The sequence below is a fragment of the Quercus suber genome, unplaced genomic scaffold, assembly GCF_002906115.3.
Source record: "Quercus suber isolate HL8 unplaced genomic scaffold, Cork oak 2.0 scaffold_37, whole genome shotgun sequence".
In the NCBI taxonomy this organism is placed as follows: Eukaryota; Viridiplantae; Streptophyta; class Magnoliopsida; order Fagales; family Fagaceae; genus Quercus; species Quercus suber.
This window is the reverse complement of record NW_027069502.1, coordinates 310,375-327,718: the sequence shown is the minus strand read 5'-3', so window position 1 is coordinate 327,718 and position 17,344 is coordinate 310,375. Positions and strand designations below refer to the sequence as shown.

At 33.6% G+C, this 17,344-nt stretch overlaps 2 long non-coding RNA genes across 2 annotated transcripts; both read right to left on the bottom strand.

The window, feature by feature from the left end:
- Positions 1 to 8,023: 8,023 nt before the first annotated feature.
- On the bottom strand, positions 8,024 to 8,774 carry LOC136066520 (uncharacterized). Its single transcript, XR_010628012.1, has 2 exons — positions 8,668 to 8,774; positions 8,024 to 8,463 (listed from the first exon to the last, which is right to left on the bottom strand). It is a non-coding gene; the product is annotated as an uncharacterized LOC136066520 (long non-coding RNA).
- Positions 8,775 to 9,656: 882 nt separating this feature from the next.
- On the bottom strand, positions 9,657 to 10,444 carry LOC136066519 (uncharacterized). Its single transcript, XR_010628011.1, has 2 exons — positions 10,342 to 10,444; positions 9,657 to 10,144 (listed from the first exon to the last, which is right to left on the bottom strand). It is a non-coding gene; the product is annotated as an uncharacterized LOC136066519 (long non-coding RNA).
- Between the last annotated feature and the right edge of the window lie 6,900 nt (positions 10,445 to 17,344).

Below are 17,344 nucleotides of genomic sequence, written 5' to 3'. Positions count from 1 at the left end.
CTTTCTCATGTAGATGTACTGTTAGATAACTTATTTCACTCATATAAATAAGCTCAAATCTAACTTGTATGTACAACGACTAACCAATAAGAAAAAAGAAAAAATCATCCCAGCAACACTTGAAAGAGAGATATGAAGCAGGTGATCCAGAAGTAGATCTCCTTGGAGAATCCTTTGGGAAATTTGACTTTTATGTCTCTTATCCTAGAACCAGAAAGCAAAAACCCCAATTCCCTTCAAATAAAGAATCCAAGCCCAAATATGATGTTGACCAAGAGCCTAAACCTTCACTGATCCCATACTACCAAAATATCATTCCCTAACTACCTAAATATCAACCCTTCCCTTCTAGACAAACCCAGACACATAAATCTTTACCTTGTTACATGTTTGACAAAGCTTCACCCTCTTATTTATAGGATTTTTATCCTCTTGAAAGTTTTAAGCATCCCTAAGGCAATACAAAACATGTTTGGAAAATCAAAACCCCTGTTGGAACCAACCCATATGGGACTCAAAAATAGGTTTTGTTAGCAGAAGTAGCTTTAAATTGGCAAGCAAAAAATGCTGTGGCACAAAATCAAGCCCTTTAAAAGATCCTTGATAACCAACAAAGGTTAGCGAAAGTAGTGACATTGACCCTTTCATCCTTAGATTCTCTAGTAAATGATTTGAAGAAAAAGACCAAGATGATTGAACAAGAGCTTGCAACAATTGCATCCACAGTCAATGAGATGTTTATTTCTTTGCCTCTTATAGGACAAAAAGAAAAATAAAGGAAGCAATTATTGACACAACTTCAGTCCATAGAAAAATCCCATAAGATACATCCTAGCCACAATATATCCTGATTACAACCCCCTCAAGACAAGTGGAATCTTTCCAGCCATAATACCCACTACAACTTAAGCCATAATCCCCAAAGCAGTCACAGAAAAAAAAAAAAAAAAAAAAAACTTCTCCTGATGGAAAAAACAAAGATCCATTGTATCAACTTCTAGACCCAATTGTTGGTGCATCCTCAAAAAGGTCTATATTAGTGTAGAATAGCAATCACAACTGATACGTGGATTTCAAGTAACAAAAGAGAGGATTTATAGTCATTACTGCTCACTTTATTTATCACATTTGGACTTTGCAAAACTGGGTTTTAAGGTTTTTCTCTGATACTATTTGTTATGTAGTATGAATATACGATTTATTAAACCATATGAATTATATCATATGTCATTGATTATAGTGTTTATTGAGTTATGTTATAATTATTCTTATTATTTTTCTAGGTTTGTTTACGTTCCTTCTCCACACATGAAAGATGTTCTTGCTAATGTCCTTGTAGATTTTTATTTTATTTATTTTTTTTATTTTTAAAAGTGGAACATTGANATTGTGTGTGTGTTGGAGTTGTTTTATTGTGTGACTGAGTTATTCTTTGGTCTTAAATACCCTACAACTAATATGCATTTTACTTTGGTGTGTGAGTTGAAAATAACATTGAATGAATGGAGTTTGTCCTCAAATAAAATGATAAGTAGAATGAAGAAAGTATGCTTGCTAAATTTGTTTTTATTGGACTAATGTTAATGTTGTTACGATGTTACTACCATCTTGGATTCAAGATATAAGATAAGTTGTTGGAGTTTTATTATCCTAACATTTATGGTAAAAATTCTAATTTGGAAATAGAAAATATTAAGAATCTTTGTTATGAATTGCTGATGAGTACGGAGATGCAGATGGGTTCCCTATGGATAACAAGGAAGTTCTCATATGCCTATAACTACTTCAAATGATATAGCACAAATTAAATATAGGTTTCAAAACTCCCTTGCAACTTTTGATTTGTTTGTCAACATTACTTCAAGAAAACATAGAGTAATAGAATGGAATTTGATCATTATATTGATGAGGGAGTGTTAAAAGAGGATTGGGAATTTGATATTTTGGCATGGTGGAAAAGTAATGGTCTCAGGTGTCCTACTTTACAAAGGATTGTGAGAGATATTTTAGCATTCTTGTCACAATTATTGCTTTAGAATTTACACAGTAGGAGATTGTTAAGTCCATAACGTAGTCGGCTTCATCTTAAGACTATAGAGGCATTGATGTGTGCTCAGAATTTGTTATGGAGTGAAATCAAAGGTTAGCAATTGTATTTATAAAATGAAACCAAAATTGTATTTTTATATTTGCTGGTTATAATTTGATGAAGTTCATTCCATTTTTTAAAATTCATTTTTGTCGTAGGTTATTCAACTATACCAGAAGATTGTACAATTCAAACAATTCTTGATGATGTGGATCCTAATGAAGAGGATGGAAGTTATGTCACAGATATGGGAGATTAGTTTTATATTGAAGAAGACTTGAAGTTCTAGCTTTTGTTTTTGATGATGTTGACGTTTAACATCTTTTTGGCTATTATAATATCCTAGACTTATTGGATTAATTTAGCAGCTTTTTAATTTCTTGGACTTTTTGGATTAACTTAGCAGGTTTTTTTTTTTTTTTTTATTTTTTTTTTTTTTTTTTTTTTTTGGATAAGAACTTAGCAACTTTTTAAACATTTGACTTGTTGAAATGGACCAAATGGTTTGTAATGGTCCTAACTTGTGGGATTTATTTTGTAACTTTTTGAACTTATTGTAATGGTCTTGGATTTGGACTTATGGGATTATTTTGTAGCTTTTTTAAAATTAATTCTATTTATGTTTATCATGTGATCTTAACTTAGCTTATGTTTTGTTTTGATTGTAAAACAGTGGCTAGATTTATGAATTATGATTGAAAAATAGTGGTTGGATTTATAAATTATGATTGGAAACAGTGGATGGATTTCAGAATTGGGCCCATTAGGACCAACAATCCAAATTTTATGTTTTATTTTTTGCTTAGTTTATGTTTGATTTGTTTTATATGACTAATTTTAGAATCGGGCCATGGTTCAGGGCTTAAAGTTTCAGGAAAGCATAAAATTGATTTAATTTTTTTATTTATTTAGATTGGGACCTGAAGGGGCATGGCGGGGCAGGGCTCGTGTAGGCCTAGAAGGGGAGGTATAGGGGCAAAACAAACCCTGTTTAATTAATAAGGCAGTGTGGGTAATGGGAGGTGGGTGGTGGCGGGGATAAAGAAACCTGTCTTAAACTCTACCTGTTGCCATCTCTAGTCAAGAATCCTTAATCCTAATACAATTTGTTTATTAAACAAGTCGACCAAACCCGACGCATTTAACCCATTTAATTAACAAGTCATGTATATGTCAACACAAATTACCCATTTAATAACATATTTGATTAACTAGTTATCAATTCCCATATATCTAAAATTAAAATACAATTACAACTATAAACATAGTAATAAACATATAATTACAGCCATAAATTAAGCAATAATAACAAAAGCTAATACCTTTATATGCTAAACGAGTTAAAAGAGTTCGTATGTTGAACACAAATACGACCTGTTTATTAAATGGGCTAGTTGTGTCGACCCAAATAACTCTAATAATCCGTTTAGCGTCAACTCATGACATGTTTATTAAACAAGTTAGTCGTGTTGGATTCATGGGTCGTGTCAGATTTTGTCACCCCTACTCCAAACCCATGCACAATCCTAGCCATAAAAGAAAAGAATTCGTAGCCAAGTACCTTGCAGCTTAATTGGTAGACATCTTTTGATTTTTCCAATAGAAATATTTCTAGTTCAAATTTCCTCACCTCAAACTATTGACATATAAAAAAAGAAAAAAAAATTCATTAATCATAAAGGAATAAAATTCCAACGTTAGGTCAACTAATGATTTAATTAGGCACTAAATCCTTGTTATGTTGTCCCACATGGTAAAGCGTGCAAGCTAAGGTCAACATATAGAGACTCCAAATATGATTCAAATTGGAACATCATAATTAAGCTCAAGTATCTCTCTCCCAAAGAGTGATTCAACGACTAAAAGAAAGATTATCATTTGGGATCCTTCCTTTCTTCAAATGGATTAAACAATGATATAGAATCATAATTCCCTAAATGCCTTTCTGGATACACTAAATCGTTAGAAATTACCAGTGTTATACATACTAATTGATCACATTAAAAATACATAGAGAATGACATAGCATTGTTTTTTTTTTTTGGCTCACACCATGTGCTATAGGTATGATGAGAGATAGGTAATAGGTCATGTATTGCATGTATATCTCTATATATGAAAGCCTCTACAAGTGGCGGAGTCAAGAATTTTTTCTAGTAGGGGCAGAGCTAAATATAATAAAAATTTGAAGTAAAAAAAATTAGGGATAATTATAGTAAACCCGCCTGTGGTATGACCCGTTTTCACTTTACCTATCCGTGGTTTAAAACTTTACACTTTGCCCATCTAAGGTTAGTCCCGTTAGCCTTCCATAACCCACTTCTTTGTTTGCCATTAGAAAAACACATTTTTAGGCAAAAACAAATATAACAAGAATCAAAAAGTCAGGGTTTTAATATTTATGCAAAAGCTTTAAAATTAAAGAAGGGAAGTTTGAGTGATGGTCAAAAGCAAGATTGTATAGTTTCTCAAGAACAAAGAATGGAAGCTGGTTTTCAAGTAATACCAAGTCAAGCCTCAAGAAAGAAGACATCCAGAGGCTTGTTGGCATCAGATCATCTCTTTCCCAACTTCCGATATCATATCTATGGAAAAGCTCTAAAATGAAGATCGCATCTGGCCTGCAAGATCATATTCACAAAATCATCACTGCTCATGCCACGCAAACTGGTCTCTGCATAGCAACAGCGAATCGTTGCTTCCATCTCCTTTATAGTGCTTTGGAACTTCTCCAATTCTATATTAACCCGAACAATGAAATACCTAAGGTATGCTACTTTATGCTTTTCCATGGTTTGTAATTTTTCATCGTAGTGATGAATAGGGCCAATTGAAATAACCTTAGGAGTGTAAGCTTGTGGATTCACACTACGAATGTGATATGGAACTCTGGTGATACAATAGTCAATTGATGAAGTCGTTGGCCTTTCAAGCTGTGCTGCGATGTTATCTACCAACCATTTTTTGTGATTTTCATTTCCACTTGAAGTGTTTGCTTCCTTGTGAGATTCAGTACTTTGATTTTGATTTTCCGTTGAAGTGTCTACTTGTTGTTGAATTCCCCCACTTGCTGATTCTTCCATCTAGTTGCGTTTCTTAAATTTCCTGATGACGAAGATATATATGACTATAAGAGAGAAATGAAAAATCCTAACTTTTTTATTCTTGTTATATTTATTTTTGCCTAAAAATATGTTTTTCTAATGGAAAACGGAGAGGTGGATTACAGAAGGTTAACGGGACTAACCTCAAGTGGGCAAAGTGTAAAGTTTTAAACCACGAGTAGATAAAGTAAAAACGGGTTATACCACAGGTAAGTTTACTGTAATTATCCCAAAAAATTTTGATTAAATTTATTTTTTATTTATTTTTTATAAATGAACTTTCACTTAATAAGGTTGTGTCTCACATTCTTTTATCGTACTAAAATCATTTATATAATTGATTTTGATCTAAAATTTAATAATTTTTTTTTTTTTGGATAAGAACTTAGCAACTTTTTAAACATTTGACTTGTTGAAATGGACCAAATGGTTTGTAATGGTCCTAAACTTGTGGGATTTATTTTGAAACTTTTTGAACTTATTGTAATGGTCTTGGATTTGGACTTATGGGATTTATTTTGTAGCTTTTTTTAAAATTAATTCTATTTATGTTTATCATGTGATCTTAACTTAGCTTATGTTTTGTTTTGATTGTAAAACAGTGGCTAGATTTATGAATTATGATTGAAAAATAGTGGTTGGATTTATAAATTATGATTGGAAAACAGTGGATGGATTTCAGAATTGGGCCCATTAGGACCAACAATCCAAATTTTATGTTTTATTTTTTGCTTAGTTTATGTTTGATTTGTTTTATATGACTAATTTTAGAATCGGGCCATGGTTCAGGGCTTAAAGTTTCAGGAAAGCATAAAATTGATTTAAATTTATTTATTTATTTAGATTGGGACCTGAAGGGGCATGGCGGGGCAGGGCTCGTGTAGGCCCAGAAGGGGAGATATAGGGGCAAAACAAAACCCTGTTTAATTAATAAGGCAGGTGTGGGTAATGGGAGGCGGGTAGCGGGGATAAAGAAACCTGTCTTAAACTCTACCTGTTGCCATCTCTAGTCAAGAATCCTTAATCCTAATACAATTTGTTTATTAAACAAGTCGACCAAACCCGACGCATTTAACCCATTTAATTAACAAGTCATGTATATGTCAACACAAATTACCCATTTAATAACATATTTGATTAACTAGTTATCAATTCCCATATATCTAAAATTAAAATACAATTACAACTATAAATATAGTAATAAACATATAATTACAGCCATAAATTAAGCATTAATAACAAAAGCTAATACCTTTATATGCTAAACGAGTCAAAAGAGTTCGTATGTTGAACACAAATACGACCTGTTTATTAAATGGGCCAGTTGTGTCGACCCAAATAACTCTAATAATCCGTTTAGCGTCAACTCATGACATGTTTATTAAACAAGTTAGTCATGTTGGATTCATGGGTCGTGTCAGATTTTGTCACCCCTACTCCAAACCCATGCACAATCCTAGCCATAAAAGAAAAGAATTCGTAGCCAAGTACCTTGTAGCTTAATAGTAAAACTAAAAAAAGAAAAAGAAAGAAAAAAAAGCCTAGTGAACCAATTTTACTTAAAACAAACAATCTGACCCTTTAAAAAATTTTAAACAACTAGCAGCTAAGTGACTAAGTAGCAACAAAATTGAAGGCCGAAGTCACTGCACACAACCAACAGCAAAGCTGCCCACCTAACTCTAAGTTCTGACTCCGTCCCTGGTCTATTAATATATCTAGGAATAGAAAAATCAATAAACAACACTATTAAACAATATTCACTTTCAATATCTAATAATACTATAGTCATACATCACTCAACAACACACTAACACAGTAAAAGTTTGTTTGCCAAAAATAAAATATAAAAAAACAAAACATTTAGTTCTAACAAAATATGACAGCCACAAGTTTTTTATTTATTATTTTAATGAATATTGCAGTCATAGACAACCATAAATTTAAACAAAAATAAGTTTAAATTGCCTTACAACTGTACAACACTTTTTTAAGACAAAAACAACATTAGCAGTAAGCTAAGTGTTTGTTGGAGAACAATTTATCTAATATTTTTTTGAAAGTATACTAAAGTATGTTTGTACTTCGAAAAAAATTTAAAAAAAATGAAAAAATGCGAGAAAAAGTGAAATTTTAAAAAGTTGTATATAAAAATTAAAAGCTGAACTTATAAATTTTTATCAGTAAAACACTTTACTAGCAGTGGCTCTCACACATTAAATATATAGAGAAATTTATATATATATATATATATATTGAGAATCAAGTTGGGATCTATGGTGATTTGAAAAGTATTAAAGAAGAGTTTTTTTTTTTTTTTTTTTGGGTGTCTTTTTTGTACCAATTTGGTAGTAATTTTCATTTGGGCCTTTATTGGACTACAAAAATTTTGAGAGGCTATTTTGAAGGTCCAAATTTGGACTGAATGAGTGAATTCTGAATTTCAAGGAGGGCCATTGAGTAATTTTGTTTATAAACTATAATAATATTACCCTCTTGACGGAAAATTAGAAAAGCTAGGGGTGGATGATTTATATACAAACCTTTAACTTTGTAACAAACAATTCCCCATTTGAACTGAATTTAATAAGCGCGTGAATTGAGACTAATTGTGAAAGTTATTTCCAAAGGAACTCTAAGGATCTCTTAAATAACTATACTTTTCTCGTGGTATGCTTCCCACACATAATTGTTAAAATTATATAAAATAAAAGCTTATCTTGCATTTGGCTCATGCAGCCATGCATGCATGAATTAGAGTTTATTGCGAAGAAATTTGAACATGATAACGTTGCTGACATTAGAAAAAAAAAAAAAAAGAAGAAAAGAGTTACAAAACAAAGTAGTTCCATTAATTATACATGAGTAAAACTAAGCAATAACTAAACATATTCCAAACAAAGTTATATGATTATTTATACCACCCAAACCCAACGTGCACGCGCCGTTGGACCGCTATTTCCATTGTCACTCATGTGGTTTAGCTTTACCGCTCATTCCATTCTCATATGGTTTAGCTGGACCGCTATTTCCATTGTCATGTGGTTTAGCTGGACCCCTATTTCCATTGTCAGGAGGGAAATCTTGTCTAGGTATGGTGTGGTGGTCATTATTATCGTTTGGATTGCTTATGTCCTGATCGATTAGCTGCTGCTGCTCTTGCTCATGCATTTCAACCATTAAAGTTCTCCTATTTGTGGCCAAACAAGAGCTCACCATCATCAAGACTAAAGCCAGTGCTAGAAACCTCATCTTCAACTTTTACTGTCACTGCCATTCAAAACCCAAAAATTCAAAAGATTAAAAAAAGAAAAAAGAAAAAAAAGAGAGGAAGAAACATTATTATTATTCTTAAGTAATTAAGGAACCAGAATATACAATCAACTAGCGAAAGGAAAAAAAAAGATAAACCGTAAACGATATTTTTTAAATATATATTTATATTTTTGGAAGCAGTGCAGCGTATTTACTTACCCAACTAGAGGGTAAAAAGCTTTGGGACCTTGTTACGGTGGAGGAAGAAGTTTAAGCAATTTATAGAGGCGTGCTAGGGTTTCTGTGATAGGCATGTTGTTAATATAATAAATTTATTGATATATGGAGTCTCCACCAAAAGAGGCAAAATTAAGTGGGATGCCCATATAATGGAGTTAAATTATTTTTAAAACAATTAGAATGATGAAGTTGAAAGATTTCGTAATTTTGTTGGTCAGCATTGGCACTGAAAATAGGAAGATTCCACCTTAGGTGGAATTAGCTAGGTAAAAACAAAACTTTCCATCAAGTACACGGAGAAGTACCTGTTGCATTTCCTTTTGATGTAACTAAAAGCATAATTACTGTTATTTTGCTTGTCTTACTGTTATTTTGCTTAGACAAGTGTGCTTAATAAATAAGCTCTTACAATAAACCCTAGCTAGTTTTGGGTTATGATGGTGGGTTTTCCACGTGGATATCTATTGAGACCAAGCACATGTTCCACCTGCCGACATTTTTCCATTTGTCCAAGTATTGATGGGCACATACAAGTATATCTTGGATCTACTCTTGTAACTTGTTCGACACATACAATGAAAAACAATTTGTGCCGCCAACAAGCCAAACATGTTCGGTAGGGATACAACAACTAATCTTCATAAAAAAAGACACATTGTCACCCTAGAGAGATTTAAAATTTAAATGGCTTATTATACCCCATACCCATTTGATCACATCGGATAGAGCATCCTTATTTAATCCCTCATGAGTCTAACAAACTTAGAACAATGCTCAACTTCTAAGACACAATCTTGTATGTAAATTCATATCCTAACTTCCAAAGTCGACATGAATCTCATGGTACTTACATAATCAGGACATGTTACTAGATTGACTCTTTTTCACCCTCATGCCACTCAACTTTGGATCATCCACTTTCCTTGTCTTGCTCCCTTTAAAAAAAAAAAAAAAAAAAAAAAAAAGAGTTACAAAACAAAGTAGTTCCATTAATTATACATGAGTAAAACTAAGCAATAACTAAACATATTCCAAACAAAGTTATGTGATTATTTATACCACCCAAACCCAACGTGCACGCGCCGTACATGGCAGTCTAATAGGTCAATTATGCACTGGAACCGTTGGACCGCTATTTCCATTGTCACTCATGTGGTTTAGCTTCACCGCTCTTTCCATTCTCATATGTTTTAGATAAACCGTTATTTCCATTGTCATATGGTTTAGCTGCACCGCTATTTCCATTGTCATTCCTATAAGGAGGGAAATCTTGTCTAGGTATGGCGTGGTGATCATTATTATCGTTTGGATTGCTTATGTCCTGATCGATTAGCTGCTGCTGCTCTTGCTCATGCATTTCAACCATCAAAGTTCTCCTATTTGTGGCCAAACAAGAGCTCACCATCATCAAGACTAAAGCCAGTGCTAGAAACCTCATCTTCAACTTTTACTGTCACTGCCATTGAAAACCCAAAAATTCAAAAGATTAAAAAAAGAAAAAAGAGAGGAAGAAACATTATTATTATTCTTAAGTAATTAAAGGAACCAGAATATACAATCAACTAGCGAAAGGAAAAAAAAAAGATAAACCGTAAACGATATTTTTTAAATATATATTTATATTTTTGGAAACAGTGCAGCGTATTTACTTACCCAACTAGAGGGTAGAAAGCTTTGGGACCTTATTACGGTGGAGGAAGAAGTTTAAGCAATTTATAGAGGCGTGCTAGGGTTTCTGTGATAGGCATGTTGTTAATATAATAAATTTATTGATATATGGAGTCTCCACCAAAAGAGGCAAAATTAAGTGGGATGCCCATATAATTGAGTTAAATTATTTTTAAAACAATTAGAATGATGAAGTTGAAAGATTTCGTAATTTTGTTGGTCAGCATTGGCACTGAAAATAGGAAGATTCCACCTTAGGTGGAATTAGCTAGGTAAAAACAAAACTTTCCATCAAGTACACGGAGAATTACCTGTTGCATTGCCTTTTGATGTAACTAAAAGCATAATTACTGTTATTTTGCTTGTCTTACTGTTATTTTGCTTAGACAAGTGTGCTTAATAAATAACCTCTTACAATAAACCCTAGCTAGTTTTGGGTTATGATGGTGGGTTTTCCACGTGGATATCTATTGAGACCAAGCACATGTTCCACCTGCCGACATTTTTCCATTTGTCCAAGTATTGATGGGCACATACAAGTATATCTTGGATCTACTCTAGTAACTTGTTCGACACATACAATGAAAAACAATTTGTGCCGCCAACAAGCCAAACATGTTCGGTAGGGATACAACAACCAATCTTCATAAAAAAAGACACATTGTCACCCTAGAGAGATTTAAAATTTAAATGGCTTATTATACCCCATACCCATTTGATCACATCGGATAGAGCATCCTTATTTAATCCCTCATGAGTCTAACAAACTTAGAACAATGCTCAACTTCTAAGACACAATCTTGTATGTAAATTCATATCCTAACTTCCAAAGTCGACATGAATCTCATGGTACTTACATAATCAGGACATGTTACTAGATTGACTCTTTTTCACCCTCATGCCACTCAACTTTGGATCATCCACTTTCCTTGTCTTGCTCCCTTTAGCCTGAATCAATCAATGCCAAGGGCAATATGCTGAAGTACCAGTTGTAGATCATTTGCTTAAGACATAGTCAAAGGTCACATATATAGGGTACAAAATATAAGTGATAGAACTCATACAGTACTAGTAAAGGAACATGGATCCATTCTCACACATCCCTGTCGGTTGAGAAAGCAAGTAATGTGGTTATATATTATGATGTACTTCTCTTTATCTTAAAGAGTGGATATACTTTTGTTTCTATGATTCTTTACACTGCATGGATCTTAGTCTAGGCCTTTCCCAAAGTTTATCCCTAGCTTTTTTGTTGGCTCACTACCTTAAGCACTTGGCCAAGATCTGCTCATTAAATGTTGTCTCTAGCTTTGCATGGGTGAATAATATATATGAAACTCGACGCATTTGGCTCATGACAAAACGAAGAATGTGCTATATACATAACTAGGGAGCATGAATACTGCAATATTAATAGGTTGATACTAAAATTTAATCACAAAAAAACTAATATCATCTAGAACAAAGATCGTTTAACCCACATATGGCAGGCCATATGTATATAGAACTCGGCCTAAACTTAATATCTGAGTTTTAGCCACCACATTCCCACTACGTCACTGCCAATATATTTGTCAAACTCATACCTAGGGATTTGACGGTGATTATATATTCAAACTGCTTCCACAGTGCCCAACATTACATTCTCTTTCTCGATTAGTTTAGTTTCCGATGCTCTTCCTCCAGCTGTTTGACCTCAATTTTTTCTAGTTGTGGTCAGGGAAGAGCTCACCATCATCAGGAGAGCAAGGACAAGCACAAGAAATCTCATTCCTGAGCTTTTTAGGATTTCCCTGTAATTAATTCAAGACAAACAATTAAAAAAAAAAAAAAAAAGAACAACCAAACTTTGACTTCCTTTAGGTCAAGGGATCTAAAAGGCCATTTTCAACTAGAAATGCAACCTTCAGCTGTAATAACTGATGATCATGATTGAGTGATTCATGTGATTCACCAGTTCATCTAATATTTGGTTGGATTTGAATCAAACATTCTCAACATTACCTAGAATTTCAATTTCCATTTCCTTAAATTCAACCACCATGTGAAATTCATAGGGTATCACACAATTAGAATGATCATGCATGATATCATGAATAAGAATAAATTCTAGCTCATTTAATTGTGCATTTCATGATTCCCATTTGAACGGTTTTTAGACTCCTTAACCCAACCAGATTAACATAGTTAATTAGCCAAGTGATTAACTTAGTCAAATTATGCAAATCTAGGTTATCATAATCAAACAATCATATCAAGTATATAGCAGCGAAAAAGTAAATAACACAATAATATAATGACCTATGAAACCACACAGTAAAAACCCAGGGAGAATTTAATCTAGTTATCCTTAAGGTAAACTTGAATCCAATATCTTGAAAGAATTGAAGCTCATATAATAAGACTTACAAGCCCCCACGCTCGACTTCTTATTGCTATCCACCAGTAGAACTTATTGACACGACCACGTGCAAGTTTCGAGACCACAGACTCCTTTCTTGGATTCACCACCAGATACAAACACCCACGCTTGTTTTTCTTTAAACTTCAATGGCAGCAATTGATTTGATCATCAAGGTGTAGATAACATCTCCTCCTTGAAAACCCTAAACTTTATGTAAAGAAAAGTTCATCTAGATCTCACAAGAGATTTATACAAAAAAGCAATATGAGTAACAATACAACTCTCAAGCAACCAAGACTTTAGAGAGATTTGGGTACAAAACCCTAAAACCAAAAGAGGCACAAGAGGCACTCTAATCTCTCTCACTCTTTAGTCTCAAAAACGTGACTTAGGGTTTCCTTTATATAGTGGGAGAAGGTAGATCTGAATTGGGCCAACTTAAAATTCTGTAGATACGATTTTCGATTGATCGAGCTTATTCTTTGATCGAGCCTGTTCTTTGATCGATCGAACTAGGCAGAATATGAAGTCTTCTTCCTATAGCTTGTATGTTCTTGAATCTTGACTTGAATCACCTTAAGCATTGTTTAATAAAACCTATAGACTCTAAGATTTATATCTAGACAAGTTTGTGTTCACGATTTGCCAATTGTTCTAAATATTTAGAACCTAACAAACTCTCCCTTTGGCAATTCATGACAAAACTTTCATACAAAATGAAATGCTCAAATATAAGAACAACCCAATACAATAAAATGCTAATTACAACAAATTCAACCTAACTACTATCCATCAGTTGCAAGTGTAGACAACAGCTCAATTGAATCAACCTGTATATTTCCTGAAACACTAAACAAAATGCATAGACGCATATGTGACAAAAAAAAATAGTAAATCAACAAATATGCAAACTAACTCTCCCCCTAAGTTAGATACATCAAAAAGTTTTTATATTCTCACCCTTTCAAAAACAATTTCAACTCCCCCTAAACAAAACAAACAGGATTCCCACATTTCAATTATTTCTCCCCCTTTTTGTCACGTATTGACAAAGACAACTCAAACAAAAAGTAACAGCTCAACAAAGAGTAAGAGGAAATAGAGAATGAAGGGAACAGAAAACAATTCAACTCTATAGAAAATAGAGACAACTCCCCTTATGATCAACAAAGGGTAAAAACAAGCTTCTCTTCCTATAAAAATAGGAAACACAAAACAAGTGTTGGGAAAAACAGTTTTGGGGAAACATTAGGAGGGGGGAAAAAAACACAAACCAAAGTTAAAACTAAGGTGATAAGGTGAAGATACACATAAAAAAAAAATATTCTCTCTTTTAATAAATGCAAACTTGATATTATGTAACCCTTAAACAGTAGCATGAGTAGAGAAAATATTTGCACATTGATTATTTATTATATTTCTTAAGAAAAATATTTTCTACAGGTCACACATAAAACAAGCATATACTAGAAAGTACATAGCTCAAAAATTAATCAATCAATTTTTTGATCAAGTTGAGTACCCAATGTAGCAAAGTGTATGCATGTTATGTGTAAAAACAATGAGAGATATGATTGCAAAATTGCAAAATGGATACAAAAACAATGCAATGCATGTGAATCCTAAACAAAAATTATGCATGAAAAAAATTTTTGGTCAAAAACATAGAAACTGAAAATTTTTCAGTTGCGATCGATCGAGAATCGATCGAACATCAATCGAGTCAGGCAGACTCAAACCAAAAATTTTAATCGCAATTTCGATTGATCAAAAAACAGGTTCGATCGATCGAAAGTCTGGAAAAATCATATTTTTGAAAAATAGAGCATTTTAATGCAGAAATTCCTCAAAGCACATTGTTTTATAAAAAAATGCATGAGTATGAGATGAAAAGTTTTTCAAAAACACTTGAATTCAACCCAGATCTTCTAAAATTAAGATTTTCAATCAATTTGTCCTCAAAGTGCAAACTTTAAACACATTTTGCATTAAAATAAAAAAACTTTTAATCTTGGATGACCACAACAAAATCACACACAATATAATGTACCTAGTTTAGTAAAGAGTAACTTGTATAGTGTGTGCAACTAGTAAAAGTTTAAGATACATGTAAGGTGATATGTGAATAGCAATCAATCACAAAGTCTACAAAATTCATCACATAAAATTTAAAAGAGACTATCACCTAAAGAGTTACATCATATAACTCTCACATCTCCTAGAACATAAGCTTGTAATCATGTAAGTTTTTTGAATTTTGCTTTATAATATACACACCAATTTTAATTTATTCAGAAACTTATTAAAAAGCTAGGATAATGTACACACCAATTTTAATTATGTGATTTGGTATCAAGACTAATAGTACACACTAATTTTAAGCATTAAGCAATTAAACTGAGGCTACACCTTATGTTTTTTTTGTGCATGTACTATACTTTCTTGAGTACAGAATCTTACGATATGTGTTAGGACATATGTATTTTCACTTGTTAAGAACATATGTCATTTGTTTATGTAAATTGGCTAATCCTTTGACAAAACGTACTCTACTTGTAATTGGGTAGTTCTAGGTGTTTTTAATACTTCAAAAAACAAGATTTTAAGATCAAGTGTTGAAGTCATCAAGTCTGTTCAAGAGAAACAGGCTGAAGTGCAAATTCATTAAAGCTCTACACTTGCTCGATAGCTCCTTGACACCTTGCTATCTGTCGAGATTTATAAAATCAGATTTTCTGATCTGATTTCTTGGGATCCGTGAATGTGTCTTTGGGCCTTCTTTTCTCCTAACCCTAGACATATAAAATGATTATTTTAAGAGCCGTCAAATTGTACACAAGTTGCACAAGCATTAAGAAAACTCTGTTCAAGCAATTTGTGATAAAAGACGAAGTTCTTGACCTAGTTCATTTCTTCTGAAGAAGTTGCTGTGTATTTGCACCAAAGGGTTTTGTGACCAAGCATCTTCTTGATCTTCATCATGCAGGATGAACTGAAGAACTTTGCAGCCAACCTCTCCTTCTAAGTTGGTGTTGAAGTCGCGTACTGGGATCTGCGGATTGGTTAGTCACGTACTTGGGAGCCATACATCAAAGGTGGGAACTCTCACTACAGAATAAGTCCAATTGGGTATTGGGGTAAGGGTTCAATTGTAAGTTGGTAAGGTACTTGAGATTCCTTTACTTGTAACCGCTTGTTGTGATAATAGTGGAGTTTCGGAAGTGGTGACTTGAAAATCACCCGGTAGGGTTTTTGCCGTAAGGTTTTTCTCCATTCATAAACAAATCATCGTGTCATTTGATTTTCGTTGCATATTTAGTTATTTGGTGATTTTTTTTGTGCTACCATGCATTTGCATGTTAAATTGATTAATTAATAACTTAGTTAATTAATTAATTGGTTAAATCACAAGGGGTCATTCAGTTTGTGGCTTATCAAGTGGTATCAGAGTAGGCACACTCTGATTAGGATTTAATCTTTGCTGTGTTTGATCTATTGACCCCTATTTGTCATGGTCAGAGGACAGTCGTTAATTATAACTCCTTTATTTGATGGAACTAACTATGCATACTAAAAAATACGCATGAGAGCTTTCTTGCAGTCTTTAGATGAGAAGGTGTGGCAAGCTGTAGAGATTGGCTGGATCAAGCCAAAGGAAGCGCCGGCCGATTGGGATGAAGCCAAGATCAAGGCGGCAAACTTAAACAGCAAAGCGTTAAATGCCCTATTTAGCGCAGTCACCAATGAGGAATTCAAGAAGATATCCTCTATTGAAACTGCAAAGGAAGCATGGACCATCCTCTAGACAACCTATGAGGGTACAAAAGCTGTCAAGGATTCAAAGTTTCAAAGGCTCACTATAAGCTTTGAAGAAATAAAGATGGAGGAGGATGAGTCGTTTGATGAGTTCTATGCCAAGTTCAAGGACATAGTGAACTTAGCCTTCAATCTTGGAAAAACCATCCTTGAACCCAAGATTGTAAGGAAGGTACTCAGATTTCTACCTAAGAGATTCTATGTCAAGATTACGGCGATAGAAGAATCAAAGGATATTGACAAGATTCCTTTGATTGAGCTAGTTGGAAACCTGTAGACCTATGAGCTAGGGTTGACCAAAATTGGCAATACGGGTAAAGGCAAGAGCATGGCCTTGAAGGCGAAGAGCAGTGATACAGATGAGTCTTCCGATGATGAAGATTCCAAGATGAAGTCCTACATTACAAGGTAGTTCAAGAAGTTTATGAAGAATGCCAATGTAAGGAGCTTCAACAAGGACCGCAGATAATCCAGTTTTTTTCAGTCTAAGGGGCAAGACAAAGGGAAAAAGGATGCTAAGGACGGAGGTCAGTACACTGTTCCTGCAAGACCAAAGTGTTTTGGATGTCATGGATTCGATCACATGAAGCATGAATGCCTTACATATCTCAAGAGCATTGGGAAGAGCAAGGCACTTGCTACAACCTTGAGTGATACTGAGCTTGAAGATGATTCCGACAATGAGGATGACGGAATCTTAAATGCCTTCACTGCCATGGTCAATCCTACTGAAGGGATTGTTAAAGAAGTGGACGAAGAAGAAGAACT